Source organism: Bison bison, unplaced genomic scaffold (genome assembly GCF_000754665.1).
Source record: "Bison bison bison isolate TAMUID 2011002044 unplaced genomic scaffold, Bison_UMD1.0 scf7180017864383, whole genome shotgun sequence".
Classification (NCBI taxonomy): Eukaryota; Metazoa; Chordata; class Mammalia; order Artiodactyla; family Bovidae; genus Bison; species Bison bison.
In genome coordinates, this window is record NW_011494955.1 from 2512695 (window position 1) to 2521264 (window position 8570).

The 8570-nt window shown below is 39.0% G+C and overlaps 1 long non-coding RNA gene across 1 annotated transcript in view; it reads left to right on the forward strand.

Annotated features, from left to right (window-relative positions):
- The window catches only part of LOC105001458, a 6226-nt gene extending 5270 nt beyond the window's left edge, over window positions 1–956 (forward strand). The window contains exon 2 of the long non-coding RNA XR_826869.1: window positions 28–956. This is a non-coding gene — a long non-coding RNA (uncharacterized LOC105001458). The remainder of the gene's footprint in view (window positions 1–27) is intronic.
- Window positions 957–8570: the final 7614 nt, after the last annotated feature.

Genomic DNA, 8570 nt, shown 5'->3' on the forward strand with positions numbered 1-8570 from the left:
TTTTAACTTTACATGAGGCTATTGCAGAACTCGACACACTGAATGAAGACTCGTACAAAAGACAGCACCCTCATCATGCAGCTGCTGAGAGACAACCTCACATTATGGACATCAGACAGTGCAGGAGAAGAATGTGATGCGGCAGAAGGGGCAGAAAACGAAGTGCATACAGGGTGTCATCTTTCTTCCCCTTGAAACCTTTTTACTCATCTCCATTCCTTATTCCATTTGGATTTCCTATAGCAAAGAAACCCATTCATGTGTATGGAATCAACTGTTTATAGTCTTTTCACACTGCAGCTTTGGGAAAACTCCATTCCTTGATTTGTGTTTGTCTTAGCCTTCCTGGTGTGCAGTTACTGCTGTAGAAAAGTATTAATAGCTTCATTTCATACAAACATAAGTAACTTCCAAACACTTATGTAGAAGACTAAAAATGTATCTGGTATTTAAGTAATCTGAACCAGTTCTGCAAGTGACTGTGTTTTGTATTACTGTGAAGATATGAAAATGTAGCTAATTACAATTTAAAGAGTGTTCTACATAACTTCTTAATTTCTACATTCCCTCCTTTACTCTTCTTCAGAGATTTCCTTTCAGTGAGCAACTTTTCCATCCTCTTAATGCATTCCTTTTTAGTAGGAATCCAGAAGTATTAGATTGAATGGAAAAGCATTCAACATTTTGGGGCTGGGGGAATCACAGATTAAATGCCTCCTGTATCATATGTGATGGAGGTCTTGTGTATCTGTGACAACAGGGAGTTTCCTTATTCACTCTCATTTGCTGCTGTTTAAGTTGACAACTTCCCTTCCCAATAAAAACTCACTTACACCTTCTGCCTTTGTAGTTCTGGTATTCACTTTACTATGTAATAGAAGTAGCATGTTGCTGCCAGAATACAACCATTGCTTTTGGCAAATTAAAGTGCATGTCATTTCTTAATACACTAGAAAGGGGGAAAAAAGCACACAGTCCAGTCTAAAACATTAGTACTTTTCCATGCAGATTTGTGCACATGTGAGAGGGTGTCCAGTTTGTCTAGTGATTGTTATTTAGAGAGTTGGACCACTATTGTATGTTGCTAATCATTGACTGTAGTCCCAAAAAAGCCTTGTGAAAATGTTACACCCTATGTAACAGGAGAGTAACATAAAATTACATTTTATAAACCAAAAAAAAATAAAATAAACTTTATATAATTGTATTAGTTTTGCCAAACATCAAAATGAATCCGCCACAGGTATACATGTGTTCCGCATCCTGAACCCTCCTCCCTCCTCCCTCCCCATACCATCCCTCTGGGTTGTCCCAGTGCACTAGCCCCAAGCATCCAGTATCGTGCATCGAACCTGGACTGGCATCTCGTTTCATACATGATATTTTACATGTTTCAATGCCATTCTCCCAAATCTTCCCACCCTCTCCCTCTCGCATAGAGTCCACAAGACTGCTCTGTACATCAGTGTCTCTTTTGCTGTCTCGTGTTTTTTTTGAGAGTGAGAGTCTAGTGTTCCTTGCCAGAGTCCACAGTGTCAACCATTTACACCCATTCCCCTCATTCCCAGCTCAGCATCTTCTGCTCCATTGCCTCCTCATCACAATTTCTGGCAGTCCTCTGGCCACTAAAGGCTTCTCCATCCCTACACCAGGCCAATTTTACTAAGCCTTACAAAGGCCAAGGGCAGCCAGTGATGCTCTCTAAGGCTCATCCCTGAGTGATAGAATCTTTTTTTTTGTTGTTGTTTTTAATCCTCTCCTTTTTTAAATTTTATATTTTTTAATTTAAGGTAATTACATAATTGTGTTGGTTTCTGCCAACTGTCAATGTGAGTCAGCCATACGTATACCTCCCTCCTGAATCTTCCTCCCTATACCAACCTTCTAGGTTGTTACAGAGTCCTGGTTTGAGTTGCCTGAGTCATACAGAAAATTCCCATTGGCTATCTATTTTACATATGGTAATGTAAGTTTCCATGTTACTCTCCATACATCCCACCCTCTCCTCGCCCCCTCCCCCGCCCCCACTGCCTGCTGCACTGTGTCCATAAGTCTGTTCACTATGTCTGTGTCTCTACTCCTGCCCTGCAAATAATTTTATCAGTACCATTTTTCTAGATTCCATATATATGCATTAGTATACGATACTTGTTTTTCTGACTTCACTCTCTATAATAGGCTCTATGTTCATCCACTTCATTAGAATTGACTCAAATGTGTTCCTTTTTATGGCTCAATAATATTCCATATAAATAACCTCACATATGCAGATGACACCATCCTTATGGCAGAAAGTGAACAAGAACCAGAGAGCCTCTTAATGAAAGTGAAAAAGGAGAGTGAAAAAGTTGGCTTAAAACTCAACATTCAGAAAACTAAGATCATGGCATCCAGTCCCATCACTTCATGGCAAATAGATAGGGAAACAATGGAAACAGTGAAAGACTTTATTTTGGGGGGCTTCAAAATCACTGCAGATGGTGACTGCTGTCATGAAATTAAAAGACACTTGCTCCTTGGAAGAAAAGCTATGACCAACCTAAACAGCATATTAAAAAGCAGAGACATTACTTTACCAACAAAGGTCCGTCTAGTCAAACCTATGGTTTTTCCAGTAGTCATATATGGATGTGAGAGTTGGACTGTGAAGAAAGCTGGGTGCTGAAGAATTGATGATTTTGAACTGTGGTGTTGGAGAAGACTCTTGAGAGTCCCTTGGACTGCAAGGATATCCAACCAGTCCCTTCTAAAGGAGATCAGTCCTGGCTGTTCTTTGGAAGGAATGATGCTAACGCTGAAACTCCAATATTTTGGCCACCTGATGTGAAGAACCAACTCATTGGAAAAAAACCCTGATGCTGGAAAAGATTGAAGGCAGGAGGAGGAGGGGACAACAGAGGATGAGATGGTTGGATGGCATCACTGAAGCGATAGACATGAGTTTGAGTAGGCTCCAGGAGTTGGTGATGGACAGGGAAGCTTGGCGTGCTGCAGTCTTTGGGGTCACAAAGAGTCGCACATGACTGAGCAACTGAACTGAACTGATTCTATTCTTTTTGATGTGATGGTAAATGGAATTGCTTCTTGAACTTCTCTTTCTGATCTTTCATTGCTGGTGTATAGAAACGCAACAGATTTCTGTGTATTGATTTTGTAACCTGCAACTTTACCAAATTCATTAATGAGTTCCAGTAGTTTTCTGGTAGCGTCTTTAGGATCTTCTATGTATACTCTCATGTCATCTGCAAGCAGTGTTGGTTTAATTTCTTCTTTTCCGGTTTGGATTCCCTTTACTTATTTTTCTTCACTGGTTGCTGTTAGCTGTGATCTTAAATGTCATCCTGAACAGAACACCATTTGGCACACGGTAGGTGTTCACCATATGCTTATTGTCAGAATAGTGTTAACTTTCAGACACATGGCCCTTAAAGAACAACTGACAAAATCTTAGACCAGAGAAATTTCCCTCTTTTTTTTTTTTTTTTTTTACATTTTAAATAGGACTCTGTTTCCTGTCACACTTACAAGGCTATTCATTCTGGGTATAGGATGATATTTCATGCTTTGATCTTATTTTGCATTGTGCTTATGAATGTCATATTTAAGTCGTGTCACACATTACCATTTACTGCTTTTACAACAATTTCTCCACACATTCATGTAGTTTCCAAACAAAAATATGAAAAGATGGTGTGCTATTCATAACTATCCCCAGCTCCAAGTTGAGTGATGTGTATATTTACATAAGTTTATTACAAAATTTACTGATAGGATATATAGCATGCAATTTATAAAACTAAAATATATAATTTTCTTTATTGTAAATTTTGTATAGCCAGCTGATCCTCATGAAATGCTTGCATTGAATTTTCCCAAATCTTGAATCAAGAACCAAATGTTTGGTGACATTTGACAGACAAATACAGGCATACCTTGGAGATATTGTGGGCTCGGTTTCAGACCACCACGATAAAGCAAATATTGCAATAAAGCAAGTCATGAATGTTTTGGTTCTTAAGTGTGCAGTAGCATTATATCTAAAAAACAATAATACATACCTTAATTAAAAAATATTTTGTTGCTTAAAAATGCTAACCACCATCTGAGCCTTCAGTGAGTTGTAATCTTTTTGCAATAGTAGCATGAAAGATCACTGACCACAGATCACTATAACAAATAATAGTAATGACAATACATTGTGAGAACTACCAAAATGTGACACAGAAACACAAAGTGAGCAAATGTGGTTGGAAAAAAGTTTATGCTGGTAGACTCACTCCAACCTTCAGTTTTTAAAAAGCACAGTATCTGCAAAGTGCAAAAAAGTAAAGGGCAATAAAATGAGGGATGCCTGTATAGCTTTGATTGCTGGTTGACATTTTCACATACATTAATAAAGTGAAAGTGAAGCAAAGAGACATGTTGGAACTTCACTTATTTGTCAGTGACTTGAGCAACATCTTTGCTGAATTGGATAATAGTTTTTGAATACTGGAAAAATATTTCAATTTTTTGTGCTTTTGACAATATTTAATGGCTGCAAATATACATTTTTAAACTTAATGTACATTATTAACATTTTCTTGATCACTTTTTTAAGTATAAACAGTTGACAAAGCAAATAAATTGACTGTAGTATTTGCCAATTTCTGTAGTGTAATTCTTTCACCATAGTTAATTTCAAACTACCAGTGTGACATCACTGATCATGAAATGGGGAAGAGATGAACATACCATCACATAGTATTTCCTCCATTCAGGTGTAATAGACAGGGATTCTGGTTTCCAGTATGACATATAAAGAGCTTAGAAGTTATCACTCCTGTTCTCACAACAAAAAAGTTGAACAAACTGAAAATCAGTAACCCTTCTTAGATCCATCAGAGAATCAAGGTGACAGGGCAAACCTCTACCACAAAAAAAGAAGAATCAGAACAGGCAGAACACAGAATCGTGGCTTACTAGGAGCAAAATCATGGAATCAGTAATTGATGTAAATATTTTAAGGACAATTGATTAACTACTGGAGACTGAACATGAACTTGATTGAAAGATTTCCAGAAACAAAGTTCCTTGGTGCCCAGCCTAAGTAGGTATCCACATTTTCATGAGTTTTACCTCTCAGAGCCCCACAGGTCTTACTATGAAGATAGGAGAAAAATCCTTTCATCCTTCCAATGGGGAGAGTGAAAAGTAGCCATTTTGAAATATACTAGAGCATTCAGTTCTCCTTAAAAAAGCCCCTCCCTCAAGGAAACTATTCAACAGAGCCTGACCAATGTGGGAGAAGGAGAATAAGCCAACTCCAGTTTCCTGTAGCTGTATTGTTTCATGTAAGAGGGAAAACAGACAAAAAGCATCTATGAAGGTCAGAGTATGGGGACACAATCTCACTAAAAGAATGAGACCTACAGGACACTTCCCCTCCCCACCCTTTACCAACACATCAGTTGAGTTCCTGTAACATTAACAGGTGATTCGGTCTAAAAGAACTATAAACTCAGACCCTATTAAGAAGGAATTTCTAGGGAAACCCAAAGACATCAGAGGAAACAAGGACATCAGAGGAAATTTGACACCTACAGCTTTAACAAACAGGAAACATAGCCTAACTCCCAGCCAGACAAACATAGTACCTCAGTTCCCTTTACCAAATATATCATGTCTCACTTTCTATAAAAAGTTTACAAGGCATGCTAAAATGCAAAAAATACAGTTGGTATTTCCCTGGCAGTCCTGTGGTTAGGCTCCATGCTTCCACTGCAGAGGGGCCCAGGCTCAACACTTAGTCAAAGAACTAGGATTCCACATGCCCTGGGGCATGGCCATATATACAAATACATATTGGACAACTGGACAAATATATATTTGGCCATGCCCAGGGCATTCGAGATACATAAATATATGTACACATAAAGCAAGCATTAGAATCAGACTCATATATGGCAGAAACTGGAAATGTAACATTAATATCCTAAGAACTCTAATGGAAAAAATGGACACCATGAAAGAATCAGTGAGTGATATAAGCAGAGAGATGAAAACTCTTAAGAAAGAATCAAAAGGCTAGAATTCAAAAGCACGATAGCAGAAATAAGAAATGCCTTGATGGGCTAATCACTACTCTGGACATGACCAAGGAAAGAATCAGGGAGTTTGAAGATATGTCAGTAGAAACTTCCCAAACTGAAAAGCAAAGAGGAAAAGTAATGAAAACAACAGAACAGAATATCTAAATACAGTAGATGTAAATAACTTCATGAACATAGATCATAGTAAAATGTAATAAAATAATTAGGAAAAGATGAATTTTTAGGATTCACTACTGGCATGCTGCAATCCATGGAGTTGCAAAGAGTCAGACATGACTGGGCAACTGAACAACCACCACCCTTATTTTTAATAAGTATATTTTATTCAATTGTAAGTCTAGATAACCTGTAGATTATCTGTAATAACAACAACAATAATAATAATAGGTTAACAACCAGCTCACAAAATTCCTGGAAACTTAGCAAGTAGTTCTCAAAAGTCAATATGAACTGGCGCAGCACATTACTCTTGAAATAACTTAAAGACTTATTGAAAGTACCATATTCAGATTTATTAATGCACTATATACATATATAAGGTCCTATTATATGCTTATATGCTGAGGAAGTTTGCATACATGATTTAATTCTGTTAACTATGAGTAGATATCATAGCCCTTTTTAATCAGTTCAAAGACACCTAGAATGTGGCAAAAATTTGAGCCCACATCAGTGGCTTCCCTGGTGGATCAGACAGTAAAGAATCTGCCTGCAATACAAGAGACCCGGGTTTGATCCCTGGGTCAGGAAGATCCCCTGGAGAAGGGAATGGCAAACCACTCTACTCTTCTTGCCTGGAGAATTCCATGGACAGAGGAGCCTTGCAGGCTATACAGTTCATGGGACCACAAAGAGTTGGACACAACTGAGCGACTAACACTTTTCACTTCACTTTTTTCAGCGCTCTTTCTACTCACTGCTTTCTGAAGCTTACAGTATAAAGAAGACTAGGACAAGAAAAAGGGTAACAAGCACTTGGTTCATCAATTTTTGTGAAGTTACTTTGTCCACTGCCATTCCATCCCTACTGTGAACCCATAAATCCTGTGCCTCCTCAGACAATGGGAGTTTCAGTCATAGTAGTTCTTCAGGACATTCAGTTCAGTTCGGTTCAGTCACTCAGTCGTGTCCAGCTCTTTGGAACCCCAAAGACTGCAGCACGCCGAGCTTCCCTGTCCATCACCAACTCCTGGAGCCTACTCAAACTCATGTCTATCGCTTCAGTGATGCCATCCAACCATCTCATCCTCTGTTGTCCCCTCCTCCTCCTGCCTTCAATCTTTCCCAGCATCAAGGTCTTTTCCAATGAGTTGGTTCTTCGCATCAGGTGGCCCAAGTATTGGAGTTTCAGCTTCAGCATCAGTCCTTCCAATGAATATTCAGGACTGATTTCCTTTAGGATGGACTGGTTGGATCTCCTTGCAGTCCAAGGGACTCTCAAGAGTCTTCTCCAACACCACAGTTCAAAAGCATCAATTCTTTGGTGCTCAGCTTTTTTATAGTCCAACTCTCACATCCACACATGACTATTGGAAAATCCATAGTTTTGACTAGATGGACCTTTGCTGGCAAAGTACTGTCTCTGCCTTTTAATATGCTGTCTAGGTTGGTCATAGCTTTGCCCCCCCAAAATAAAGTCTCTCACTGTTTCCATTGTTTCCCCATCTGTTTGCCATGAAGTGACAGGACCGGATGCCATGATCTTAGATTTCTGAATGTTGAGTTTTAAGCCAACATTTTCACTCTCCTCTTTCACTTTCATCAAGAGACTCTTTAGTTCTTCTGCCATAAGGGTGGTGTCATCTGCATATCTGAGGTTATTGACATTTCTCCTGGCAATCTTGATTCCAGCTTGTGCTTCATCCAGCCCGGCATTTCTCATTATGTACTCTGCATGTAAGTTAAACAAGTAGGGTGACAATATACAGCCTTGACATACTCCTTTCTCAGTTTGGAACCAGTCCATTGTTCCACATGTGGTTCTAGTGGTTGCTTCTTGACCGGCAAACAGATTTCTTAGGAGGCAGGTCAGGTGGTCTGGTATTCCCATCTCTTGAAGAATTTTCCAGTTTGTTGTGATCCACACAGTCAAAGGCTTTGGCATAGTCAATAAAGCAAAAGTAGATGTTTTTCTGAAACTCTCTTGCTTTTTTGATGATCCAGCAGATGTTGGCAATTTGATCTCTGGTTCCTCTGCCTTTTCTAAATCCAACTTGAACATCTGGAAGTTCACAATTCACATACTGTTGAAGCCTGGCTTGGAGAATTTTGAGCATTACTTTGCTAGCATGAGAGATGAGTACAGTTGTGCGGTAGTTTGAGCATTCTTTGGCATTGCCTTTCTTTGGGATTGGGATGAAAACTGACCTTTTCCAGTCCTGTGGCCACTGCTGAGTTTTCCAGATTTGCTTGCATATTGAGTGCAGCACTTTCACAGCATCATCTTTTAGGAGTTGAAATAGCTCAACTGGAATTCCA